Source organism: Oryctolagus cuniculus, chromosome 1 (assembly GCF_051225735.1).
Source record: "Oryctolagus cuniculus isolate XC-2025 breed Fujian yellow rabbit chromosome 1, ASM5122573v1, whole genome shotgun sequence".
NCBI lineage: Eukaryota > Metazoa > Chordata > Mammalia > Lagomorpha > Leporidae > Oryctolagus > Oryctolagus cuniculus.
In genome coordinates this window covers 165,961,664-165,975,790 of record NC_142867.1, presented here as the reverse complement: position 1 = coordinate 165,975,790, position 14,127 = coordinate 165,961,664, and positions in this window count along the sequence as shown.

Below are 14,127 nucleotides of genomic sequence, written 5' to 3'. Positions count from 1 at the left end.
CTACATTTTTCTTACACATTTCACCCGTCATGAAAGTGAGTGTGCTTTACAGAGGTCACTAACCTCTAAATTAGTCATATAAATCATGAAGGATGGAATCTCTAAGAATATGCAGTCTAAAAACATGATTTGAATTAAGGTATAAACACCACAGTGCAGGAAATTGTAAGAATTTTTTCATCTTTAAAAGCGATCACAGTGATGGAATGATACAATTATAGTTCTTGTTCAAAATCCAAATGCCCTAGTGCCTATAACTCATCAGGTCCATGAGGAGTTAACTTCCAGGAAAAAAAAATGATTAAGTAACATGAATTGTGACATATCTCTTCCACTATACCTTCCCCCCATCTCTGAAAATATCCAGAATTTGCTTTAAAAGCTATGCAAAAATGGCAACATCCCCCACTCCCCAATACAGATAAAAGATTAAGGGAGGGAATGAAAGATGAAGCAGCAGATGAGATAATAGACAAGATAATTACTGAGTTTTAAAAGCCTTGGATTTATTTTTAAGATGTAAGAGCTCTATTTAGAAAAGCCCATAGCTAACTTTATGTGAATCCTGAATGGATTGTTCTGAAACATGTGAATAGTAATGAAATGAAGGAAAGCAGTGTTTTATCCTGGCTGGCCCCATAGCTAAGGTGGCCCAGGGGCATTCTGTGCACTTGCAGAGTTAATGCCACTGATCTCCCCATGGGTAAATGGGGGCTTGTGTTGCTGTAGGACAAGCTACTCCCCTCCCCCTTGTCTCTCTCTCTCTCTCTCTCTCTCTCTCTCTCTCTCTCTGATTTTACTGTGTGACCTAAACAATAAAATTGCTGTTATTTCAGGAGAACTAGGAAACTTCTTTCTGCACTTACTCCCCAAGAGAGGAAAGTCACTTAGCTGTAAAGTGGAGAACACATTGACCCTTTTCCCATGCTTTTGTTTTTGAGTTGTGGATTCTAGAACAGAACTTGACCCTTGGCTCTGGAATCAGCTTCTCAGTCAAATGCATCGTTCTCTGCACTGCCATGCTCTGACCTACAGCTACGAGTCTGTGGTTTCAATATTTTCCCTATAAAATTGGATGGCAAGTAACCACCCATGGGCTCCATTTAAGGCCTCCTAAATGCTTAAAAGCTGATCTCTTAGCCTCTACCTGTCTATAGTGTTTGTTTTTCCAAGTGGTTCTGAATTTGGAGAGGGAGTAAGGTTTGGCCACAGCTAATTTCAGAGAATCCCAAAATACATATTTCTTGAGTGGTCTTCATTTACACTGGCTTGACCATATTATTTCAGAATGGATCTCTAAACACAATTCAAGGCTAAATATTTTCAGCCTTGCTGTTCTTGCTAATCATGCAAAAGGTTGTGGTTCAGGCCACAGAATGTACTCCAATGGACATATATTCTAAATGATAATGTGTGCAGGTATGATTTATGTGAAAGTGAGATTCTAGAAAACAATCTCAACATGCTTGGGCAGAGTGGATTGATGGAAAGTGACTAGGATTAGAGAAAGCATTGTGGCTTCTTGGAAAAAAAGAATGAATTCGAAATTTATTTTGGAAACTCATTGATAAAGCATTTTAATATCACTTAGTCAGGATCCACGTATGAGTGGCAGCAGTATGCTCGAAATCTACCATCCCCTTGACTGGAAGGTCATGTTTGTCCTTACGTATAGATAACGCAGCCTACTTTTAAAAGCAAACAGTATGGTACCTGAGTCTTGATCCTCTAAGACAGAGATGCCAAGACAGAATTAAACAAAGGGGGCCGGCGCTGTGGCTCACTTGGCTAATCCTCCGCATGCGGGGCCGGCATCCCATGTGGGCACTGGGTTCCAGTCCCGGTTGCTCCTCTTCCAGTCCAGCTCTCTGCTGTGGCCCGGGAGTGCAGTGGAGGATGGCCCAAGTGCTTGGGCGCCTGCACCCACATGGGAGACCAGGAGGAAGCACCTGGATCCTGGCTTCGGATTGGCATAGCTCCGGCCGTGGCCGCCATTTGGGGGGTGAACTAATGGAAGGAAGACCTTTCTCTCTGTCTCTCTCTCTCACTGTCTAACTCTATCTGGCAAATTAAAAAAAAAAAAGACTTAAAGGTTTTATAAGGAGAAATACTTGTGAGTGAAAATGGGAAGGAAACTGGAAAAAGATGAGAGTCTTCACGTGGGATGAAGTTCTGGTGCTGAGTGAGGGAGAGAAAAGGCAAAGACTGGGGATTGCTTTGAGGCATAGCCTGTGACACCATCATCCCATGTATGCTCCAGTTCGAGTCCCAGCTACTCCACTTCCAATCCAGCTCCCTGCTAATGTGCCTGGGAAAGCAGGGGAAGATGGCTCAAATACTCAGGCCCCTGCACCCACATGGGAGACACACAGATGAGGCTTCTGCCTTAGGCATGGCCCAGCCCAGGCAGCTGCAGCCATTTGGGGAGTGTATGAACAGATGGAAGATCTTCCTCTCTGTCTCTCCCTCTCTCTCTCTAGTTCTGCCATTCAAATAATTAAAATAAATCTTTTTTTTGTTAAAAAACGCAAAGTTGAATAGAAGCATCCTAGACAGCAAGTGTGTCCAGTGTCTCCTAGGAATGGGTCTATGTATGTATCCCTGCCCTGCTCAACCACTGATGGAGAGTACTGGGGGAAGTGTGACCTGGGTGCAAGTCACAGATGTGATGGTGAGCTTCAGAATGCCACACACTGTAATGCCCTGGATGAAATTACTCCTCCCAGTCAGGGATTTACAAGGCTTTTCACCATGGTCACTAGATTCAGGATTTAGCAAACAAAAATTGATTTCAAAGCTGTATTCCCATTGTAGTTCACAAAGACTATCCTGCCAGTGGAATATTATTTTCACTTGCCTAGAAAAGAACTGATTAAGAAATTCACTGTTTAGAGTATGCTATCGTAACTGAGAGCCAGAGGAATGACCAAGCTCAAGGGATCTTTGGAATTGACCAAGAAGCAATCTTGGTGTCCTCTAAGGTGAGATGCTGTGCACAGTACTCCACGGTGTTCTTTCATCATGGAAACTGTATACTCTGAATACTTAGTGCCCTGTTACCTGCTAAATATGTGACTCCCCAGTATGTGGGATTGTGTGTGTGTGTGTGTGTGTGTGTGTGTGTGTGAGAGAGAGAGAGAGAGAGAGAGAGAGAGAGAGAGAGGTAAGAGGGCCGGGGAGAGGGAGTGAGAAATGTGTGGTGTTGGGGAACTGGGGAGAGAAGCAGGGAGAGATTTGAGATCCCTAGGGCTCCAACACATGTCAGTATTCAGTCAATAGCTAGCTGGCACATGTGGAGCTAAATTTAAACATATGTTTTTGGTTTAAGAAACCTTGTTCTGACTGCCAAAGGAAGAAAGGATCTTAAATTTTTCTTTTAACCATCCTGAATTTATAATAGGGGGTCTTATGAAGCAAAACATAATAAAATGCATTTATCGGAAACACATTTATGTTTGTACCAGAAGGACAGGGTCGTAATAATTTATCTAAAAGTTTTATGGTGGATTATGCTAGGCATTTATTTCTCAAAGCTTTTGCATATTTCACATAAGCCTGTGTAATGTAATTTTTACAATGGTCTTCTCAGATAAATCATATTTACTATCACTGAGATCTATTTTCATCCAAGTATGTGAGGATACGGTGGTGTTCTTTGTTGTAAAGCTTAAATCTGAAATGGCTTACGGGGTACAGCCTCATCACATCTTCTGATTTTATCATGCAGTGGGGTGGGGCACAAAAGTTCTCTAAAGTGGATATTCTAGGTAGGTAGTGAACTCCACATACAGTAACTCTGATCACCAAGGTCATCCAAGGGCAGGATATTTGGTTTTCAGAAGTCTCCCTCACTAAATAGCCTTTCCTTAGTTTTGTGCTCTAGCATTTCACCCTTGACTTGAGTTGGTGAAATTTTTAAAGAGGGATCTGTGTAGGGGCAGGTGTTGTTTTGCGGCAGGTTAAACACCCCTGTGAGATACCCATATCCATATGGAGTGCCTGGGTTCAAATCCCACCTAGGCTTCTGATCCAGCTTCATGCTAATATGCCTAGGACAGTAGCAGATTATGGCCCAAGCACTTGAGTTCCTGCCATCCACATGAGAGACCCAGATGGAGTTCATGGATCTGGGCTTCAGTCCAGCCCAACTCTCACTGTTGTGGGTATTTAGGGAGTGAACCAGCAGATGGAAGATTTCTGTCTTCGTCACTCCCTTTCTCTCTTAGTCTACCTTTCAAATAAATAAAATAGATCTTTAAAAAATACCTGTGTGTAACTTGCTGTTTTATATTACAGGGCTATTGTTGAAGCTATTGTCTATTATATTAAAGTATCCCACTTTGGGGAAATTTCTTACTTGTCTCAATTCTTGGAAATACTCTTTTTTATATTTTTTTTATTTTTTTGACAGGCAGAATTAGACAGTGAGAGAGTTACAGACAATAAGAGAGACAGAGAGGCCGGCGCCGCGGCTCACTAGGCTAATCCTCCGCCTTGCGGCGCCAGCACACCGGGTTCTAGTCCCGGTCGGGGCGCCGGATTCTGTCCCCGTTGCCACTCTTCCAGGACAGCTCTCTGCTGTGGCCAGGGAGTGCAGTGGAGGATGGCCCAAGTGCTTGGGCCCTGCACCCCATGGGAGACCAGGATAAGTACCTGGCTCCTGCCATCGGATCAGCGCGGTGCGCCAGCCGCGGCGGCCATTGGAGGGTGAACCAACTGCAAAAGGAAGACCTTTCTCTCTGTCTCTCTCTCTCACTGTCCACTCTGCCTGTCAAAAAAATAGAGAGAGACAGAAAGGTCTTCCTTCCATGGGTTCACTCCCCTAATGGTCGCCACGGCCGGTGCCGCGCTAATCCGAAGCCAGGAGCTGGGTGCTTCCTCCTGGTCTCCCATGCAGGTGCAGGGCCCAAGCACTTAAGCCATCCTCCACTGCCCTCTCGGGCCACAGCAGAGAGCTGAACTGGAAGAGGAGCAACCAGGACTAGTACCCGGCGCCCCAACTGGGACTAGAACCCTGAGTGGCACCGCAGGCGGAGGATTAGCCAAGTAAGCCACAGCGCACCACAGCGCAGGCCAGAAATATTGTATTTTCTAATGCACCTGATAACGTTTCCTTCACAGGCACTTTGAGTCTTCGTTATTCTGATCATGCTTTCCTGTTTGCTTTAGCCACTAGGAAGCTCAAAGGCAAATTTACTTCTAGTTTTGTTTTTTTTTTTAAGATTTCTTTATTTATTTGAAAGTCACAGTTAAGCAGAGAGAGAGAGAGAGAGAGAGAGAGAGAGTGAGAGAGAGGTCTTCCATCCACTGGTTCACTCCCCAATTGGACACAACGGCCAGAGCTGCATCAGTTCGAAGCCAGGAGCCAGGAGCTTCTTCCAGTCTCCTGTGTGGATGCAGGGGCCCAAGCACTTGGGCCATCTTCCACTGCTTTCCCAGGCCACAGTAGAGAGCTGGATTGGAGGTGGAGCAGCCGGGTCTCGAACTGGCACCCATATGAGATACCAGTGCTCCAGGCCAGGGTGTTAACCGCCTGTGCCACAGCCCTGGCCCCATACTTCTAGTCTTTAACTATTTGTTGGCTTTACAGTGCACATGTCCTAAATGTACCCATTCTGTACTCTAGAAAAGTTGTTTCGTAACTTGATGTCATCAATTTGTTTGCAATCATAGCAATTACCTTCTAGAAAAATAGGTGGACCTAAGTAATAATAGTGCTGTGAATTTTTTGAAGTTCTACACTGAACCTGACATCAAACCTAATTCCTTCCAGACCACAGCATCATCCTTTCCTTTTTCTCTTGATCTCCCGGACTGAATAGGGAACGGCAGCTCACCATTAAAAAGAAGACAGTTAATCAACAGCGGAGCACCGTATCAGAAAACACACCTCTGACTTACTAAATGAGGAGGTGAGTTGATCTTAACAACGGATATAACAACACATAATTGTATGTATGATATTGTATATAACAGGATATCTTGAGAACCACCCAGCGATAAACAAAGACAGTGGTGACATTGTGCCTGGTTTTCCGCTCCTGCCTCCTTGCAGAGCTGTCAAGCTGACAAAGAGTTCTCTAAAAGCACATCTCTCGTCCTTGCGTTGCCTCTGACTGAAGTACCCGTACTCCTTCTTTTGTGTGCATGCACTTTTACTTTCGAACTCTCAGCCTCTGCTTCATCGTCCTTCCCAGTTTGGCTTTTCTGCCTCAGTTTCTTCTTGTCCTCCACAGCCTTCAACACTGAGCAAAGTGATATCTGATGCTCTTGTTACACAGCTTTTATTTTTTTTGAGAGGCCATTACACACTTACAGAGATAAAAATAACAATACGAAGGATGTATTGTGCAAATCTTTTTAAAAGCCTACAAAAACAGCAGAAAAAATCAATTAGAATTTCCATGGCAACTACCAACAATTTTATATGCAAGAATGAAATAAAGTAAGAAAAGAAACAAAATAGAAAACACAGGGACTGATACAAATATCATCAAGTGTTTGTGAAGTAAACACTGTAGAGTGAAACCTCATGAAAATAGATTTCATTTCAGTAAATGAAATTTAGTTTAACTCTTTATTGAAATTAGCTAGGTATATACTTTGAAATGAAATGTTATTGATGTACTTATAATACTGGTTTTTCAGTTAAAACAGTTTTTTTGGAAACCAAGGTTAGATAGATCAGGTGAACAATTAAAACACATGAAGTGTAATTTCATAATTAGAGGCACAGTAAAGTATGACAAGATATAAAAGCAAAAGTAAATGGTGGAGATTAGAAAGGAACATCAGTTCTAGGACATGTGACACTGGGTTTTCAGTTCTGACCTTTTTGAGTTAAGATATCAACTCCCACACCCTAGGTCAATGTTTTTCAACCCTGCCTGAATGTCAAAATATCTGGGACATCCAGATCTATGGATCTCAACTTGACTATGTCTAGAATCCAACTGATGCCTACCTAGTTAGACTAACTGGGAGGTGGAGCAGGTGCGTGGTGTCATGGCTCAGGCCACTTGGCATGACGGCATCCGATGCCAGAGTACCAGGTTTGAATTCCCACTCTGCAGCCAGTGATGGCTTAACTGAGTAGACTCCAGCCACCCATGCGGGAGGCCTGCATTGAGTTCCCTGCTCCCATCTGGGGCAATTTGTCAGGCATTTGGGGAGTAAGCCAGCAGAATAGGAAATCTCTATCTCTCTGCTTCTCTGCCTTATGAACAAATAAATCAGAATTTCTGAGAGTATAACATGGACATTAGTGTTTTTTAAAGCTTTCACGTGATTATATATGTAATTCACATTGAGAACTGAAGGAGAGGCCACCCCTTAGCCTATTAGTGCTCTTTACCTGCTCACCATAACACCAGGATCTCAGTGTCTGACTGTTGGAGTTCCTCCATGTGGTGGACTGAATAATGCACACACACACACACACACACACACATAGAGGTCTATGTTCTAATCCCTGGTGTCTATGGATGTTATATTACATGGCAAGGAAAATTCATGTTGCAAATGGAATTAAGGTTGCCAAACAGATAAAAACAGGGAAAATATCCAAGCAAACCCAGTGTAATCACAAGTGTCCTTGGGAATGGAAGAGAGAGACACAGAAAAATGAAGTGAAGAGGAGGTAATATGCGAGACTCCCATGTTGTTGCTGGAAGAAGGGGGTTCTCAGCCAAGATAGGTGGGACCCCTTAGCAGCCTGATGAGGCAAGGAAACAGGTTCTTCCCAGCCCTGACCACATGTTCCCCCTAACCCTGTGAATTCAAGGTAGTGTGAAAAATTTAAACCCCTCATTGCATTCATCTAGGCACCCTGTTCTTCTCTGGAGGGAAGGCGTCAAGGTGTGCCTGTGGCTCTGGTCGTGCTTTCAAGTATGATGCTACTTTATGGTTTCCCAGCCTTGGAATAAAACAATCAGCAAATTCTTGAAAGCCTGTGTGTAGAAATACCTGGGTGCCAGTGTACTGTGTGAGGAGCCTGCATAGCGGGGTAGCGGCACGGGGGAAATGAGGCAGAGAGAGAGTGAAAGCGTAAGGGAGGTTGGTTGGAGGCGACCTGATGAGAGCACAGGATTTATGGTTAGCATTCCTTCCTCTCAACTTCCAAAGTCGGCGATTTTGTTGTGGGCGAAGCAGTGCTGGATTGTGGCATGCCAGTGATCTCTCAGAGGAGCTGATAATTTTCAAAAGGCACTGGGTACCTGCCTTGGCTTGAGGCCCTATGCTTCCTGGTGGTTGACAGGTGTCCTGGAGTCTTATCCCAATTTCAAGGGAAAGAGACAGCTTAATGAGAGTGGGAGTGGGTACATTCTTGTCTTTATTCCTGTCACTTCATCCAAGTGATAGGGAGTCCTGCTTAATCCACTCTCTCGCTCCTGGAACAAGTAAAGCTTATTAAACATTGTGCAAAGTGTTTACCAATGCAAGAATTGGCTCTAAAAGTGATTAAAGTCTTTAATGAGTTCTGCTTAGAACTAAAGGCTATAAAGGAAAGCATTTTATCTTATTGTATCTTCAATATTGAGGAGGTAAATAAAAGCAAACATTGTGATGTAATAATAAATTAGAAATTCTTCGTTTCTTTTTGAAGCAAGTAAAAAGCATGGAATCCGCTTGAGAAAAGTTACTTCAGAAAGTTGTAAGCTCTGCACTACTCTCAATGAGTCAATGGTGGACTGGGGAGAACGCACACACACACACACACATGTTGGAAAGTTCAACATATGTTCTATATAATGGTTGCTAAATATAAAAGTCTAACAACAGAAAAACAATTCAAAGAGGAGCATGAAAACACGTTTTACTAGGATAAGTGAATTAAAAACATAAGGCCTAATTTTTCTCTTTTTTTCAGTTTTAACTTTATGTTGACATCAAGGAAATACTTTGCAGTGATTTGGGTGTTACCTGAATTTGTGAATCAGCTCAACCGCAGAGGCTTATTGGTTTTGGGAAGTGACTTTACCTCTCTAAATCCTGGTTTCCTTATGAGCAAAAATGGATGACCTAAAAAATACCTGAGTAGTTACTGAGAGGAAATAGTCTATGAAAGTACTTTGTGTATAACTGATGCTCATGAACTGCTGGTGCTTCTTTTCAATGAGCCCAATAACAACGGATAACTTGTCTTCAGAAGAAATAAGCAAAGGATGAGAGAGCAATGAAAAAAATTGAATGGGGAGGAAATGTGCGAGATGGGGCAGGTAAAGGAATCAAGCCAATCATACACTGATTTTTCTCAATATTATCCTGTCTTAGATAATATGCTCCTGTTCATATTTGTATTTGGAGTCACAGATTACAGAAAGGAGAATAAAATCCAGGTAAATACACATTTAAAACCAACTTGAGGAGGCTTGTCATTCAGAAAAGAAAAATAAGCAAAACCCTGGAATGGAGGTTTTGAAATGTGAAGCATAAAAAAAGTCTAGAGATCTCACACAGAATATTTATTTATTTATTTATTTATTTATTTGAGAGGTAGAGTTACAGACGATGAGAGAGACAGAGAGAAAGGTCTTCCTTCTGCTGGTTCACTCCTTAAATGGCATCAACGGCTGGAGCTGTGCTGGTCTGAAGTCAGGAGTCAGGAGCTTCTTCCAGGTCTCCTATGTGGATGCAAGGGCCCAAGTACTTGAGTCATCTTCCACTGCTTTCCCAGGCCATAGCAGAGAACTGGATTGGAAGAGGAGCAGCTGGGACTAGAACCAGTGCCCATATGGGATGCTGGTGCTTCAGGCCAGGGCTTTAACTCACTGTGCCCCAGCACCGGCCCCTAGAATATTTAAAAATTAGAGGAGTGGGTATTTGTCGTAGGCATTACGATGCTACTCAGGATGCCCACATCCTAAATCACAGTGCCTGTGTTTGAGTCCCACTTCCACTCCCCATAGCAGCTTCCTACTAATGCTACCTTGAGAGGCAACAGATGATGACTCAAGTATTTGGGTCTGTGACACTCATGTAAGATACCCAGCCCCAGTTGTTGCAGGCATCGAGGAGTGAACCAGATGTGATATTGGTCTCTCTCTCTCTCTCTCTCTTTCTCTGTGTGTGTGTGTGTGTGTTCCTTTCTCTTCTCCCCACTCCTGCCTTCCAAATAAATTCATTTAAAACATTAAATAGAGTATAACGAAACATTTCACAGTGCATCACATATTATAAGAGTAAGCTTTATTCCATGAAACTTATTTAAGCTAGAAAAATGCACATACATATATAATCCGTAAGTGTACATTGGGTCACAATGTAAAATGTTAGTTCTTACTGTGAATTGTGGTTTAAAAAGCTTTAAAAGGCAATGCTGAAAAGGGAAAAAGATAGCTGTGTTGCAGACACAGTGCCATGGCTTCTGGGGAATGTTGACTTCTCTCATTGGCCTTGGCTCAGTGCTCCACTCTTTGCATGTTATTTCAGATGCGACATGCCTTTACCAATACTTGCGTGCATTCCATTAGGAGAAGAATACACGGAACCTTGTCATGTTGTGGTAGGAAAGAATGTAAGTGATGTTTTCATTTTCTTCAGATTCATGTCATCAGCTCTAAAACACAGTGCCACAAAATACTGAGACCAGGCATCCCAAGAGGACTCAACTCTTTTTTCTCTGAAGAATATTTTCATAAGTCATCCAATAGCCATACATCAATGAAAGGATTCAAATCCTGGATAAATATGTTACAAAAGAGTTAACTCGGAAAGAGAGTGGGTTTTGGTGCATCAAAGAAAACCAAAGCCGGCAGTATAGTAATTAAAGCATAACTCCTACTCCAGAGCAGACACTATGGGAAACTAACATAATTATCTCATGTAGTCCTTAGACAAAGCCAAGTAGTATGTATTCCCATTTTAGAGCAGAGAAAAATGAGCCTGTGGTTGTCTAAGTTACTAGGTCAATATATCTACTCAGCTAACATTGGCCTGCCCGCTGAGCCGTACCCACCCCACCCTTACTTGGGATACCTATCCTCCAACGTGTGCTTCTTCCACTTCTGCCCCTACCCAGTGGAGACCCATTTTTCTACTATTCTTAGCAGTTCATGTTTTCTTCTCAGTAGAGCGTACACTCTAGATTAAGTTATTTATACTCAAATATTAGTGACAGTGTTGATTTTCCTTGCATTTGTAATCTGGATCTAGCCTTCAGCTAAAGAAATTCTTCTAAGGTGGATATTCAAACATCACGGAGAAGGACAGGGAAATTTTAGAGATAGGAAAGACAAAAGGGAGAGAAGTACGTTACGGTGCACTGACATGTTACCAAGAAGACATTGTTCCATTCTGCCAGTGTTTGCTAGTTAGTTCTTTCAAGATGAGGTAGTCACCCAATATATAATCCCCTTCAGGATCAACCTGATTTTTCCACATGCTTTGCATTCTTTGTCTGTTTAAGTCCAGTCTGCTTTGTTTAAAGATAAAACAGGGGCTGGCACTACAGCATAGCAGGTAAAGACTGCCTGCAGAGCCAGCATCCCATATGAGTGATGGTTCGAGTGCCAGCTGCTCTACTTCTGATCCAGCTCTCTGCTAATTTGCCTGGGAAAGCAGTAGAAGATGGCCTATGCTTGGGCCCTGTATCCATATGGGAGACCCGAAGAAGCTCCAGGGTGCTTTCTTTGGATTGGCCCATCTCTGGCCATTGAGGCCATTTGGGGAATGAACTAGTGGATAGAAGACCTCTCTCTGCCTCTGCCTATGTAACTCCACCTTTCAAATAAATATTTAAAAAAAAAAAAAGACAAATTAGTTAATGATGCCATCAGAAACTTATTTTGTAAATATCAGTTTAGCTGAGACTTCATTTCTCCTTTTGCTTCTTTAATTAAACTTTTTACACCTGCAACAAATGAAAAACACAAAACCTTCAGGTAGATAAAATGAAGTATATATGGGAAGAAAACATTACCTCCCTTCTACCAGTGCTCAGTTTATTATCAAGTTGGTTTTCAATCTTCCAATTCTCAGACCAGAGTACTTTAAGAAGCTCAATGGTAGCCACAAACAAAGGGTCATGTGTGTGTGTGTGTGTTGTTGGGGGCAAGGCAGAGAGCCTTTGGCCTTAGTGGTCCTCACTGGGTATGACAGGGAGAAGTCCTCATGGAGCAGCTGAATAGTAATGGCATGAAGACTTGTGGCTTGAGACAGGTATTCAAGTGCACACTCAAGTAAATCTTGTGTCAACATCTGCAGGGTCTCTGAGTCCAGATGCATAATGTTTCCACCAAAGCAAAGCCTTGAGGTGTTCTTGTATGTTGTCAACTATAAGCATTGTTTGCTTGCTACACTTATTTCCAATCCTTCATTCCTTGCTACACCAGAAAATAATGGTAAATAGGATAGTGTTGAAAAGACAGTAACTCTAAGAATGTGACAAGGATTTGTTTTTCCTGCAGATAACTTTTGTCAGCATAAGAAAGTTCCCTTTTTTATCTCTTATGTTTTTCTTACAAATGGATGCTGAGTTTGATGACATGCTACCTTATATTCCTAGGAAAACATAACTTGGTCATAATGCTTGGTTATATTTTATTTTGGACTTCGGCATCTATATTCATGAGTAGTGACAGTGGTTGGTAGCTTTCCCTTCACTTGTACTTCTCAGGTTCTATATCAAGATTATGCCACTTTTGTAAAGTGATTTGGGGACTGCATAAAAATTCTCTGGAAGTTTTATTGCCTTTAATAATTTCTTTCTGGGGCAAGAATTTGGCTAGTAGTTACGATACTGGCTAAGCTGACCACATCCCAGACAAAATACCTCGATTCAATTCCAGCTCTGGCTCCTGACTCCAGCTTCCTGCTAATGCGGACCCTGGAAGGCAGCACTTGGATTCAGTTCTTGGCTCCTGGCTTCAACCTGGCCCAGACCTTGCTATCATGGTCATTTCAGGAGTAAGCTAGCAGATGGTAGCTCTCTCTGTCAGCGTGTCTCTCACTCTGCATCTCTCTGTCTCTCAAATAAAAAAAAATACTTCCTTATTAAATATTTGGTAGAACTCACAGTTGAAACTACATTGGGTGGGCCAAGAATAATTGGGGGGAGGATTTTAGTTACCAAGTCAATTATCTGGGCTTATTCATAGTCTCTATTTCTTGAATGATAAGTTAAATTTGCCTAGGCATGTGTCTATTTAGTCTAAGGTTTGATTTTGTTGACATAAAGTTGACATTCATTCACTGTATATCTTCTAAATATATAGAACCTGTAGTTATATCCTCCTTTCATTCCTGAACTGGTTAATATCCCTTCTTTCTTTTCTAGAGCAATCCTTCCAGGCTTTTTCTCTTTTATTAACAAATTCAAAAAGCCAACTATGACTTTGTTGTTGCTTTCTATTGTATATTTGTTTTCTCTAGCATTCTCTTCCACTCTCATCTTTATTATGTCTTTCTAATTTCCTTTGGTTTAATTTGCTGATCTTTAATAATTTCTTTATAAGGATTTTTACATCACTGACTTTTGGCCTCTTTTTTGGGAAAGCAGGGGAGACAGAGAGAATTTTCCATCTAGTTCTTCACTCCCCATGTGCTTGACCAGGTCAAAGCTGGGACCCTGGAGTCTCCCATGTGAATGCCAGGGGCCCAGCCACCTGATTCGTCACCTGCGGACTCCCAGAGGATGCCTTACAGGAAGCTGAAACCAGAAGCAGGGCCAGGACATGAAGCCAGGTACTGTGATATCGGATGCAGGCATCCCTAACAGCATCTCAACCACTAGTCCAAATACTGGTCCCTCTAATGTATCATTTTACAGTACTGCATTAGCTACTGTCCACAAACTTTTACTTCTGTTTTCATCACTGTTAAGTTCAAATTATTTCCAAGCTTCACTGGGACTTCTTTTATCATGTTATTTAGGTGTATATTTTTTAGTTTCCAAATTTTACAGGGGTTTTCTACTTATTAATATCTAAGATAAATCCATTTTATTAGAAAACATACTCTGTTGCAAGCTTTTATGGTGGTACATACTTGAAAAGAAGGTATGTTCTTCAGCTATGTCTGTAGGTTGTTTATCATGTTGATTAAATATTGTATATTCTTTGTCTTATAAATCTTTTTATAAGTATTTTTAAAAGATTTATTATCTTTATTTGAAAGACAGAGCTACAG